The sequence below is a fragment of the Gopherus flavomarginatus genome, chromosome 1, assembly GCF_025201925.1.
Source record: "Gopherus flavomarginatus isolate rGopFla2 chromosome 1, rGopFla2.mat.asm, whole genome shotgun sequence".
In the NCBI taxonomy this organism is placed as follows: domain Eukaryota; kingdom Metazoa; phylum Chordata; order Testudines; family Testudinidae; genus Gopherus; species Gopherus flavomarginatus.
The window spans coordinates 104,173,840-104,188,269 of record NC_066617.1 but is presented as its reverse complement, the minus strand read 5'-3'; the positions used below and the strand labels follow the sequence as shown (position 1 = coordinate 104,188,269).

At 45.8% G+C, this 14,430-nt stretch overlaps 1 protein-coding gene across 1 annotated transcript in view; it reads left to right on the top strand.

Annotated features, from left to right (window-relative positions):
- Positions 1-692, top strand: part of CRY1 (cryptochrome circadian regulator 1) — a 78,247-nt gene extending 77,555 nt beyond the window's left edge. Inside the window, exon 14 of the mRNA XM_050926566.1 lies at positions 1-692. The gene's annotated coding sequence lies outside the window, so the exon portion shown is untranslated.
- The last annotated feature ends 13,738 nt before the right edge of the window (positions 693-14,430 follow it).

The following is a 14,430-nucleotide window of genomic DNA, read 5'->3' as shown; positions in this document are numbered from 1 at the left end:
CATTGTTGGAAGAGAAGATGTCGCACAGAATGTGTTGAAGGCAAAATTTTGTTGCGCTCTATTGGAGCTAAAGTATTGTGATAGTACTTGTATTAAGATAACACATTTTTCATAAATTTGTTTCAAATGTTCTGAATTGTTGTAAACAAGTTCAGTTTTTGGAATGCTTTATTTCTAATTGGCATTTTTATGGATTTTTACTTTTTAATGACTTTCATAAAGGGCAAATTGAGATTTGTATATAAAGTATTTGGTGAGGAATTTGTTAACTTGAATGTAAATACAAACATTCATGATTAGTGATAGACTTATCAATATATTTTTGATATTTCGTATATGGTAACAGTAAAGACAGTAAGGTAATAGTGGTTCTGTAAAATAGAAACTTTGTGGGCAGAAATTGGAAGGTATGGAGGGTTTTAGACTTAATATTTTTAGAGTGGACAGGATTTTAACCTCTATGATCCAACTTCTGCATATTTTCATAATGTAAGAGCTTAGGACTGTGTTTAATTAAAATACAGTAGACTTGTAACCTCTATTAAATGCAGCTGTATATAAGTCACAAGCCATTTATTTCTGTCAAGAAATTGTGAAGTTGTCATGTATATGTCCAGTCCTTGTATTTTCCCATTGCCTTGTTCAGTTAAGCTAAAATGACCTTGTTTAATAAAAATGTATATACATATGTACTGATTTTGTGTGTGTGTGTACATGTACACTATATGTTGTTGCTCTGGTGATTATTACCCGGAAAAACTTCTTTGAGGGAGAGGGAAAGAGATGATCTTCAGATTTAGAATGGTTGACTGCACGGCTTCCTCTTTAATTTTTTCCACAACTTTTTATAGTAGCAGAGCTAAAAATTGTCTGTGTACAAGTTGCTCATCTGTTGATCTAGATATTTAAAATCTAATTATGAAAAACCCATGTGACAAGAATGCAAGAGTAGTAATAAGCTGCTTATTACTACTTGCAAGGTTACAAAGTCTAGGACTCAAAAGTTAGGAAATGCTAGAATGAAGTTTTCTGTGCAATCTTAATTCAGATCCCTTGTGCACATTGCATACAATTTTTTTCCACAGGACTCCTACGTCATTCACTGGATGCTTTATATAGGCTTAGATGCCTTGTTATGCTTGTTCTGTGCTACAACTACAAGAGTAATTCAGCAGCTTAGTGGGCAGCCTTTTCCTTACGGCAACTAGTTTGCTCTTCTGTGGCAGTGGTGATTTCTGCAAATCCACTCAATAGTTTGCCTCAATCTGAACTTTTCTGGGGGGAATTGCAAAGATTAGAAATCTTCCAACAACATAAGGATCCTAGAAGGAACAACCCGAATTTACATTTTATATAAGCAAGGCCAGTTAGCTGTTTTGGTGGATACACAAATAAATTCTCATTTGAGTTGCTAAGATCTGTTCTTAGCAACGTCTTTTCAGATGACCTTTAGTCATAGGCATTTTCTCTCTAGCATTACAGGTTAACTTGAAGTTACAAATTCAAACCAAACCTATATAGCATGTTGCGTTGGCAACTTGTCTAGGACCAAGTGCCATACTGCACAAGATGGTGCAATGCCCCTATTGTGTGAGATAGTTTTAGATCCTCTTCTATACAATGACATTAATATAAGCAACCTGTTTTGGGCAGAGAGAGAAAATGTAGTTAAAAGTACTACTAAATAAATACGACTTGTTTTTCACATTATGTTCTTTGTCTGTGGAATCCCGTATTGTTTGAAGTGCAGAGTGTTTGAGTGTTCTTAGCAAATTACTGAGCACTAAAACAGAGAACCAGATGTGAGGCATTTTTCCTAAATGAGTTCAAGCAGAATATGCACAAAACCACCAAAATACACAAAGGAACCTTATGCCCATTTTGCTCATTTTAGGGTTCTAAAAATTTGAAGAGCAAAGAATAAAAGTGTGAAATGTTTTTGAAAATACCTTATGTTGTTGAAACAAAGTCGTCTTGGAAGTTATGTACCAGTCCCAGTTAAGAACAAATGCTACCATCCAAGCATTCTGCAGCCCAGCGCCACTGTCTCCCATAATTCTGGACATCTTGGCTGCTCTCCTATCTCCGCAGCTCATGGAGGTGGATCAGCATTTTGGTGCCGTGTAGTGTGACCCTTCCCACTTTTCTCCTGGTTGCTCCCAGTTTCTCTGCCTCCACAGCAGCAGCAGACAGTGATGGTTTCTGTTGCTCCTGCCCTTACTCCTTCATTTTTTTTTTTTGTCCATGGGCAGTGGGGAGCAGTGTTTTCCTTCTTCAGCATTCCTCCTCCTTAGGTCATTTAACCCTCCCTAAACCTGCACTGCACCCTTACAGGTATGGCAGAGCAGCTAAGAAAGCGCTGGTTAAATCCAGGCTGTGCTCTATGTGTAAGTCAGCCTTCCCAGAGTTTGTAGATGGCAAGTTGTGCCCAGCCTGCACACAGCCTTAGGTCCTGGAACTAGGAGTCAGACAGACAGATGGGGTCCCCCTGCCTGCCTACTAAGCCATGACTCCCAACATGGGGAAATTGGACCAGGAACTCAGAGAAAGGAGATGCTCCAAAAGCAGGACGGACACTGACCATTTGACTTGGGATAAGTTCCAGGGGACCCTTTCAGAACATAGGGGCCTGTGGGGCCACAAGACTCCCTCCGCTCCAAATCTTAAAGTTTGTCCTGAGCGCCCTGAGTGAAGGAAGTGCAAAGGTTCTAGTCAGCCTCCCAAGCTGACCTGGAGAACTCCAACAAGTTCCTCCCTTCTCCCTCCCAGGGGAATGGGACCCAGTGTGGGAGAGTTCTGAGACTGATCTCTTGAAGGGAAGGCAAGCTGTGAAAGGCCTCACAAAAGCCATAGTAGAGCTGCTGCGCTCCCAGGATGTGCTAAGAGTTTTTAAAAAATCTTAAAAAGGGAAGAAAAAACACACATCCAGGAGATTTGAGTTCTCTGACTCCTCCAGTCAGGAAGGTGAGCAGTCTGGCACCGACACCTGAGCAGACTCCTGTGAGTAAGCCTCAAAATAAATTTTTCCCTTCAAAATCCTCTCCTGAGGTTGCAATTCCTCATTCATTCCTTCTGTGAGGCAGTGATTAGGGATGAATGGAGAAAGCCAGGTTAAGGGCAAGGCTCAATAACATTTAAAAATCCAAGGGCTCTGTTGCTGAGATACCGAAGGTTAACACTGCTGTAGCGTGGTATGTCAGGGATATGTTACTTCCTCAGAGGGTGGGAGTTCTAACCGAAGGAACCCACAGATGGAAAGATGGAGCCATTCTGCGGCCTAGCATCTCCCACAGTTCTTTACATCTGGACTGCTCTTCTCTCTCTGCAGCTCACTGAAGTGGATCAAGGTTTCAAAGCAGCATTGTCTAGCCATGCCCCCTCAGATCCTGTTTGCTTCCAGGTTCTCTGCCTCCGTGCCAGCATGTGGACTGCAGTTTTTACAGTCCCTGTCTTCATACTGACCTAAAGTGGGCTTTTGTCAAAAATTTGGGGTGGGGTGAGCAGTGAGTTCCTCTCAGTCTCTCTCCCCATGCCCCTTGGGTCAGTTTTTTTTAGCCAGGTGTTGGCACCACCCCGAGCCTCAGCTGTACTGTCCACATGCTGACTCCTGTGCATGGCAGAGCACCCTAAAAAGCACCAAATGAAATGCAAATAGTCTCATAGCCAGAGCACTATCTCCCAAGTGCAGTTAATGGTGAGTTGTGCCCAGCCTGCAGCCAGCCTTCTGTCCCTAATTCTGTTAGGTCTAAGGGCTATGAGTTGGCCATGCATGTGAGATCCCCTATCCACTGGAGCAACCATGACTTCAATGTGGGGGAAATGGACTAGGAGTTAACGAGCAGAGCCAGGTGAGGCTCTAAGGATGAGAAGGATCACAGTCAGCTGACTCAGGGAGTAAGTCCCCATGGGGTCCCTTGAGACAGAGAGGAGAGGACTGGGGAAAGACTCAGCAAGGGGTTTTTTTGTGTGTGTTTTTGTTGTTTTTTCCCTCCCTGAGAAATTTGAGGCCATGGGCAGCAAGATTGTATCCACTTTTCAGTTTCAACCTTTAAAAAAATCCTGAGAGCCAGCCTCTGAGCAACTTTCTCCCCTCAGTATCCTCCCTTGAGGTCACCGTTCCCTACATGCCTCTTTTGTGGAGGTAATCAAGGGTGAACGGGATAAGCCAGACAAGGACAAGCACATCAACAGAAACGATCTTAGATTCTATAGGATCCAGGAACCAAAAGTCCAAATTACTGAGATACCAAAGGTTGATGCTACCTTAGCATCCTTGGCTTAACAATATGGTTGTCCCCTCAGAAAAGGAGTTCTATCCTAAGGTCTACAGAAATCAAAATGGAGGCCACTCCCAGGTACCGACGGCAGCAGGGAGGCCTCCCTCTATATGCTGGATGTCCGCAAAGCCCTAGTGTTCTATATAGAAAGAACAAAAATGTTTAGAAAATCTTCCAGACTGTTCATATCCACAACAGAATGCTCTCAGGGTCAAACGATCTCCAAGCAGAGGCCATCTAAATGGATATCTACATATATCCAGTTATGTTACCAAAATTATAATATGGAAGCCCCCTCTGGATTTAGCACATACTCCCCTAGCGCACTCTCCACTTCTGTAGCATTTCTCAATAATATGCCCATTATGGACATTTGTAAAGCAGCTATCAGCCCATACCTTTACCAAACACTATGCATTAGAGCAGCAATCAGCTGCAAATGCGCAGTTTAGACTATCGGTCCTCTCCACTGTACATAAATCAGCTCCAAAGCCCCTACCCTTCACTGAGGGGCACTGCTCTATAGTCACCTAAAGTGGAGCACCCAGAGGGACACTCCTCAAAGAAGAAGAGACGGTTACTCACCTTGTGCAGTAATTGAGATTATTCGAGATGGTCGTCCCTGTGGGTGTTCCACTACCCCCCCTCCGCCCCTCTCCTTTGGAGCTTCACTTCAACCCTCTGGGGTAGAAAACTGGGGGACGGTTGGCTGCACTCGCAGGGTAGCTGCTCGGAGTGGTGCGAGATGGCTGCCGCATGTGCACAGCCAACTGAGGCACTGCTACTACAAATCTCTGATTAAAAGCACAGGGCACCAAGATGCCTAAAGTGGAGCACTCACAGGAACAACCATGTTGAAGAGCCTCAGTTACTGCACAAAGTGAGTAACCTCTTCTCAGCCAAAGCCAGGATCTCAAGCTCACTGACAGGTGCCACCGATGGCTCCATCTCTGGAAGGTGGCTAGCCACTCTAAGCAGGTGCTGTGCTCCACAAATACCACAAGAGCCCTGATTTTTGGAGATAAGCTAGACAAGGTAGTGGCGGACAATGCTGCAAAATCTAAGGGTATGTCTACACTACGAAATTAGGTCGAATTTATAGAAGTTGATTTTTTTGAAGTTGATTTTATACAGTTGATTGTGTGTCCCCCCACTCAAGACCATTAAGACCATTAACTTGGCAGAGTGCATCCGCAGTACCCAAGGCTAGCGTCAACTTCCGAAGCATTGCACTGTGACTAGCTATCGCACAGTTCCCACAGTCTCCACTGCCCACTGGAATACTGGGTTGAGCTCCCAATGCCTGATGGGTCAAAAACATTGTCGTGGGTGGTCCTGGGTACATGTCGTCAGACCCCCCCGCCCTCCGTGAAAGCAATGGCAGACAATTGTTTCGAGCCTTATTTCCTGGGTTACCCATGCAAACACTGGACCATGGCAAACATGGAGCTCGCTAAGCTCACTATCACCATACATCTGGCTGCTGGCAGACGTGGCACTGCATTGCTACACAGCAGCAGCAGCTCATTGCCTTTTGGTAGCAGATGGTGCATTACAACTGGTAGCCATCATCGTTGTCTCCTGGGTGCTCTTTTAGCCAACCTCAGTGAGGTCTGTCAGGGGCACCAGGACATAAATGGGATTGACTCCAGATCATTCTCTTTTTAAGTTTTGTCTCGTGGAGATTCAGTCCTGCCTGCAGTCATACTGCACCGTCTTCAGGCGAGCACCCAGGAGATGATGATGGCTGCTAGCTGTCGTACTGGACTGTCTGCTGCCTGCCTAAGAGGTATAAGAGAGATGGAGTGGATCAAAACAAGAAAGAGACCAGATTTGTTTTGTATTCATTTGCTCCCGACTCCTTCCTTGAATAGTGGGGGGAGGGATAGCTCAGTGGTTTGCGCATTGGCCTGCTCAGCCTAGGGTTTTGAGTCCAATCATTTAGGGGGCCATTCTGTGTGACAGTTGTGTGTTTCTCTTTGATGCAAACCCACCCCCTGTGTTGATTTTAATTCCCTGTAAGCCAAGTCATTCCTCCTTCCATCAGAGCAACAGCAGACAATCATTTTGCACCTTTTTTCAGCGCAGACACCATAGCACGGCAAGCATGGAGCTCACTCAGATCACTGCCGCAATTATGAACACTGTAAACACCATGTGCGTTATCCTGCAGTATATGGAGAACCAGAATGTGCAAAAGCAAAACCAGGTGAGGAGGTGATGGCAGCGCAGTGATGAGAGTGATAAGGACATGGACACAGACTTCTCTCAAAGTACAGGGCCCCGGCAATGTGGACATCATGGTGTTAATGAGGCAGGTTCATGCTGTGGAACGCTGATTCTGGGCCCGGGAAACAAGCACAGACATGGGACCGCATAGTGTTGCATGTCTGGGACGATTCCCAGTGGCTGCGAAACTTCCGCATGCATAAGGGAACTTTCATGGAACTTTGTGACTTGCTTTCCCCTGTCCTGAAGCGCAGGAATACCAAGATGAGAGCAGCCCTCACAGTTCACAAGCAAGTGGCAATAGCCCTGTGGAAGCTTGCAACGCCAGACATCTACCGGTCAGTCGGGAATCAATTTGGAGTGGGCAAATCTACTGTGGGGGCTGCTGTGATGCAAGTAGCCAATGAAATCAAAGAGCTGCTGATATCAAGGGTAGTGCCTTGATGAAGAAAATGAAAATGCTGGATGGAGACTCTAACTTCTATGGTGACATCCCTGTTCCAGGGGGATTTTCTGACTTCAGTGGATCTAGTGGATGCATATCTCCACATTCTGATCCAACCATGCCACAGGAACCACGGCCAATGGGGCGACGCCTGTGGATGGGACAGTGCGCAGAGCTGCCTGTCTGTGCCTCCACGTAGGAGTCAGAGGGGAGACATGCCACTGCTTCTGGGAGCTGCTTGAGGTAAGCACCTCCCCCCTGAGCCTATGCCCTTGACCCCCTCCCTTGCCCCAACCCCTTGCAACACCCCTGATCCGCCTCTCACCCTCCGAACCCCAGAGCAACCTCCTGCACCTCCAACACCTCATTCTCAGCCCCACCCCAAAGTCCACACCCCCAGCTAGAGCCCTGACACCGCCCCACCCCCACACCACAACCCCCTGTCCCAGACTGGAGCCCCCTCCCACATCCTGAACTCCTCATTTCTGGCTTCACCTCGGAGCCCACAACCCCAGACGGAGCCCTCACCCTCTCCTGTACCCCAACCCCCAATTTTGTGAGCATTCATGGCCCGCCATACCATTTCCATACCCAGATGTGGTCCTCCTTGTAATATCTTGTATCAATAAAGTGGATCCATCACAAAGGCCTGAGGTTCACATGGCAAGTTAAACTCATTTGGAAACAAATTTCCATACAGGTATCACAAGCTTTCATTGGCTTTGTCAGGACCTTTGTTACTATCCCGTGACACAGAGAGGTTTTAATGGAGGAGGTAGCTTAAGAGTCAAATCCAGAATGAAGTTGATGTACTGCTGCTCTACCTTTGACTAATTCAGGATTAGATGAAGTAGGTGCCAGTTGTAAGTAGGGGGTTAGTTATTGTTAAACCCAAATAAGTGCATAGGGCATTCAAGCAAGCAATGTTTGTGCAGTCTCAGTAAAGAGATCCACACAGACCTGTTTGCAATGTATTCTGAACCCTTTCTGCTTGCTGGGAGACGTAAGCCATTTGCTTGGACGTGTTGTGTCCACAGATCTCTACCCTGTCAGGGAGAAGACCCCTTGCTGGGATGAAGTGAGGTACCCTCATTCTGACTGATAGTCTGAAGCCAGATTTCCAGCCTGATGGGCTCAGCTTTGGCTGTCTACAATGGAACTGAGAATCAGACCTCTATAAGCCAGTATTGGACAACAAGGATCATCAAACCTTTGTCTCTCTTAAGCTTTGCCAAGGATCTTTTATCACTGGGATTGCTGGAAAGGCTTACAAGTGTCTCCTGTGAATGAAGAAGGCATCCCTCTGCAGCACAATCCTTTCTCAGAGCCATGAACAGACAACCAATAGCATTATATTCAAGTAAGCGGTCTCTGCAGAAAGTCACTTTTAGTCCGCTGGCTGTGAGCTCTGTGCTGTCAAATCTGACAGCTGCCAGTCAGTTCAGACTTTGCCCCATCATGGTTGTGGGGTGGTTGCACAAATGGTAGCCTCTCTAGTTATCAAAGGAAGCACAGTTGTGTGGAGGTTTGTGTGAATAGTTTCACTTCCAAAGTGAATTAAGCTAAACCAAATTAAGGCCGCTGTAATTCTGAATGCGAGTGTCCACACAGGGATTTAATGCAGTTTAATTAACTTTAAATTAATATCTTTAGTTAATTTGGATTAAATTTCCTGGCCGTTCCCATGTGGACAATCCCAAATAAATTAGATAAATTATTCACTGTTATGATACTACAGGAGTCAAAGTACCAGAGGATATATGTGCCAATTCGAAGGCAGAATTCACGGCATACTTGAGGAATACCTGTCGCAGAGCTTTGTATTGCTGCCGCATAGAACTCCAGTCATGTTTTTACTCAGAACTACTGTATTTAGGAGCCAAGGCAGATGGCCAGTTTGGGAAGACAGGCTATAATTAGTACCTGTTTCACCCTTTTGCAGGGGATTGTTACTGCTACCTCCTGCGTGTGTGGATATACAGAGGCAGTTATCTAGGGCAAAAAGATTACTTGCTGGTAACTGCAGTTTTCAATGTATGTGTTTATGTGTTTTATAGGTGGCACTGGCAGTGCTGCTTATTAAAGTTGTCCAACATTTACCATTATAGTACCCTGTTTTCTGTTACTTATAATTTTGCCACACTTCAACAATTTGAGCTAAAACGTTCCTTGCCAGATCTCTGCCTCAGGCTAAATTTTGTTTCAAACACGAATGCTTTTCCCATTGCTTTTCTGCACTTGCCCTGTAGATGGTGCTCTAAGAGTTGAATTATTGTATTTTCCTGAGTATCACTGCATAGCTGCCACATAATGGCTGCAAGCAAAATATGGAAAAAAGGTTCACCAAGTGCATCGTCTTACGAATGTAGCTCTGCGTTCTTATGTGCCGTCTCACTGTGACACTGATATACAATTCCATCCTCTCTGTGGGGAGAGATAGCAGTAGCATTTTGCATGTTCTTTTCGGTGAATGCTATCTGCAACGGAAATTAAGTATAAGATTGCCACTGAGTGAAACCTTTGTTTATGAGAACAATGACTCACAGGCCATCAGGATACCTTGCTCACAGTGGGGAGAAAGAATGGGCATGGGAAAAAAATTAAAATTATTATATACTATAATAGCAAAAATAGTTACTCTGCATTTAAAAAAAATCTGTCCTCCACTGTTGGTCCATTCACAGCGTGAGGGTGTTTATACTGAAGCCAACCACCTGTGACAATCTGATCCATTCTCCTTGTAGCTGAAATAGGCAAGAGGTTCTCTGTCACTGAGGCAAAAATGACCAAAGAAACCTCACAAAAGGGCCATTCCAGTATGCCTCATGTTGCTGGCAAGTGTAAAATTGGTACCTAGAACATTCAAACATTGTGCAAAACAGCTAACGCTGTCCTCCTCCTCAAGCATTGAAAAGCCTGAACATTGATTAGTGTGCTGGCCAGGAAGTGATGAAAAGAAAATTGAGGACTGTAGCGGGGTAGTCACCTCGCTCTGGCCCTGAAGGGGTTAAAACTGCCCTGGGAAAAGGCTGCCCTGGGGAGCCAATAGGAAAAGCAGTCAGACTAGGCTGATTGGGGAAGCAGCCATAGCTGGGGCCACACCCCAATCAGGCCACAGTTGGCCCTATACAAGGGCTGTGAGCCAGGAGCTGAGTCAGTCTCTCTCTTGTTCTGGAGAGGGAAGGACTTGGCTACCTGGGAGCTCAGGGTACAGGGTACAGAGCAGGGCTGGGGAAAAGCAGGAGGAGAGGGGGAGCTAGAGCCTGGCAAATCCCCAGGCTGCAGGCCTTGCTAAAGGCCAAAGCTGGTACAGGGGTTGCAGAGATGCAGCCTGGGCTTAGGCAGAGGCAGCTAGTCTGACTCCCTTGCCAATGATGAGTGGCCATTACAGACTGCAGTTTGCTCCAGTGAGCGGGGGCAAGAAGTTGACTGGCAAGGTGGGTTTAGAGGGTTGAGGGTTCCCCTGGGAGGGGAGACCCAGAGTGTGGAGGTACTACTGGGGCAGAACCCTGAAGTAAAGGGAATGGGGTCTGGGAGGGACACAGGGCCAGCGGCAGGCAAGACACCGGCCTGCAGACGCCACTCTGTATGTTGGAAAAGAGCTAAATTCCAGATGACGAGCAGGACACACTGCGCCGGTGAGCCTTCACCTCGCTACAGGGACCATACAGTTTTGTTCTCAGGCCATCCCAGTGGGTTACTTCAGCAAGAGGTAGCCTTTGTACTTTCACCCAATTCCCAGTGGGCATTTATCATAAACCTAGTCCCAGATTTGGACCTTAGCGTCCAAAATATGGGGGTTAGCATGAAAACCTCCAAGCTCAGTTACCAGCTTGGACCTGGTAAAGCTGCCACCACCCAAAAAATTAGAGTGTTTTGGGGCACTCTGGTCCCCCCAAAAACCTTCCCTGGGGACCCCAAGACCCAAATCCCTTGAGTCTCACAACAAAGGGAAATAAACCTTTTCCCTTCCCCCCTCCAGGTGTTCCTGGAGAGATACACAGAAGCAAACTCCGTGAATCTAAACAGAGGGAGTCCACCCTCTCTATTTCCAGTCCTGGAAACACAAGCACTTCCCTCTTCACCCAGAGGGAATGCAAAGTCAGGCTAGTAAATCTAACACACACAGATTTCCCTCTGACTTCTTCCTCCCACCAATTCCCTGGTGAGCACAGACTCAATTCCCTGGAGTCCCCCACTAAAGAAAAACTCCAACAGGTCTTAAAAAGAAAGAAAAAGTACATAAAAATGGTCTCTCTGTGTTAAGGTGACAAATACAGGATCATTTGCTTAAAAGAATATTGAATAAACAGCCTTATTCAAAAAGAATACAATTCAAAGCACTCCAGCAACTATAGACATGTAAATACAAAACAACAAACCATCTTTGTACTCACAACTTGGAAACAGAAGATTAGAAAGCAGGAAATAGAAAAATTCACTCCTCATAGCCAAGAGAGTACAGGCAGAAAACCCCAGAACAAAGGACTCGCACACAAACTTCCCTCCACCCAGATCTGAAAAAGTCTGATTTCCTGATTGGTCCTCTGGTCAGGTGTTTCAGATACTTCTTTCCAGGTGTAAGAGACATTAACCCTTAGCTATCTGTTTATGACAGCATTGCAAGGTTGGTGGATGATTAATGAGTGACTTAGTGTCTGAATCCATACCTGCTGTGGGCATCTTATCATCTTTGCAGTGTATGGTCCCACCATCACCAAAGCTAATTGGGCAACTGCAGATAGTTTTTGCCAGCACCTGTAGTCAAGTCCTTAATGATGTTCTGAGAAGAGATGTCGTGATCCTGGGTGACTTCAATGTGCAGGTAGGAAAGGATAATGACAACAGCGCAAGTACTCTCAGGAAGTTTGGTCTTGGGCAGAAGTACAGGAATAGGCAGCAGTTGCTGGAATTCGCAGCTGACAATGACATGGTGATCACTGATTCACTTGTCTGTCATCCAAAGATTCACAAGCAGACCTGGTACACCCCAGATGGTTTCATCAGGACTGTTACTGATCAGGCCCTTGTTAACAATCATTGGCGATTAATGGTCAGGAATGTAAGAGTTTGTAGAGATGCTGAACTTGCCACTGACCACCGGCTTCTGCTGACAAAAGTGTACTTCTGACTTTGAAGATGGATAGTTAATGGGCCAGAATTACAGTGATCCAACCAAAGGCTCTTATTACAGCCAAGCTATCAGGTGCTTGCTGTTCTGGACTGCTTACAACAATCGAAGCATTAGTGACTGAAGTCACTTCCTCTATTGCAGGGGTCAGCAACCTATGGCGCATGTGCAAAAGGTGGCACACGCGCTGATTTTCAGTGGCACTCTGCTGCCGCCTGGGGTTCTTTCCACCGGCCCTGCCCAGCCTGGCCTGCCTGCCTGGATGGATGGTCGCCTTGCCCGCTGCCAGTCTGGGGTTCCATCTGCTGGTCCCTTTAAATGTAAAATGTATTACTTGCACGCAAAACCTTAAATTACAGTGAATAAATGAAGACTTGGCACACCACTTCTGAGAGGTTGCCAACCCCTGCTCTATCATCTGCTGAGGAATGGTGGTATTTCAAGTGAACAGTGCGGACCACTGCCAGCTCAGTGCTGAGGCCTTAGCCCTTCAAATGTCATCCATGATTCAGTGAAGAGGTGCTCACAGCTAACAAAAAAGCCAGGCTACAATTAGTCTTCAAAGACATGTTTGAAAGAGGAAAAAGCGAAGGCTGGAAGAGTTTGACTTCATAACATTATCAAGTCATTGCGTCATAAAGATAAGAAATTCTAGTGGCTGACACAGGCAGCCAGTTTAGACTTGGCTACCACCGGGCACAGTCTCCATACCTTTTATTCAACTTTGCAGTGTTTGTAGGGACATGTGGTTGCATTGACAGGAAGATCATTTCAAGACACTTCTCAATTGTTGCTTGCCCACAGTTCCTCTTCCATTTGAGAAGGGACAGGAAGTTCTGTTAGAGCCACCTTCCTTCAGCTTAAGGACTGCAATCTGGATTTGTTCCCGGTTGAAGCCTGGGCAGGCGCCAGAGGTTTGTAACATCACTCCTGAGTTGCTGCAGACAAGTGAGAGTATTGTATCCTGGTTGCACGGGATATTCCAGACCATCTGGAATATTAATACCATCCTCTGTGAGTGGAAAAATGTTATTCAGCCTCTGTTCAAAAAGGGCAATAAGGTTGAATATATCAACTGTAGAGGTATTATGCTATTGTCAGGCCATGTCTACATCTAAAGTTTTGCAGCGCTGGTTGTTACAGCTGTATTAGTACAGCTGTATAGGGCCAGCGCTGCAGAGTGGCCACACTTACAGCAACCAGCGCTGCAAGTGGTGTTAGATGTGGCCACACTGCAGCGCTGTTGGGCGGCTTCAAGGGGGGTTCCGGGAACGCGAGAGCAAACCGGGAAAGGAGACCCGCTTCGCCGCGGTTTGCTCTCTCGTTCCCGGAGCCACCCAGCAAACCGCAGGGAAGGAGACCTGCTTGCTCTGGGCTCTGGGAACGAGAGAGCAAACCGGGAAAGGAGACCCGCTTCGCCGCGGTTTGCTCTCTCGTTCCCGGAGCCACCCAGCAAACCGCAGGGAAGGAGACCTGCTTGCTCTGGGCTCTGGGAACGAGAGAGCAAACCGGGAAAGGAGACCCGCTTCGCCGCGGTTTGCTCTCTCGTTCCCGGAGCCACCCAGCAAACCGCAGGGAAGGAGACCTGCTTGCTCTGGGCTCTGGGAACGAGAGAGCAAACCGGGAAAGGAGACCCGCTGTCCTCTGTCCCAAGGAAAGTCCTTGCTTCCATGTTAACATCTCTTATAAACAAAGCACTTCATGACAAAGGCCAGGATACTCAGTGTGGCTTCAGAGCTGGTTGTTCCACTATTGACCAGATCATCACCTTTCGATAGCATTTCAAGAAGATCGCTGAATTTAATAAGACCTGCTCATCACTTTTTATAGACTTCAATCAGGCCTTTGATTCAGTGCATTGAGCAAGTGTTTAAAAAGTGTTTAAAGTGAGACACAATATTTTTATTCTCACTGAAACTAAATACATTTTTTTTAGAAACATCTAAATTTTTAACTTCAACTGTTTTGCAAAATAAATATATATATTTTTAAAAGTACCCAAGTGAATGTTTTTCGAGAGTTTTCATTTTAGTCAAAAAGGCATTGTCCATTAGAAAAATGTCGACCCGCTCTATAAATTAGTTAATGTTTGTGAAGGGCTTTGAACTCCTCAGATGGAAGGAGCTACGTAAGTGTAAAGTTGTTATATTTTATTTAAAAAATATCTAAATATAGTCATTCTCAATATTTTTGTATGAAATTCTTTTTTTTTAAGAAAAAAGATGGGAAAAGAAAAGAGAACAAGTAAAAGTGCTTCACTCTCCGGGGCTTTAATGCTTTCCTGACCCTTTGTCTGTCTTGTCTATTTAGGCTGTAAGCTGTTTGAGGCAGGAACTGTCTCTCACAAT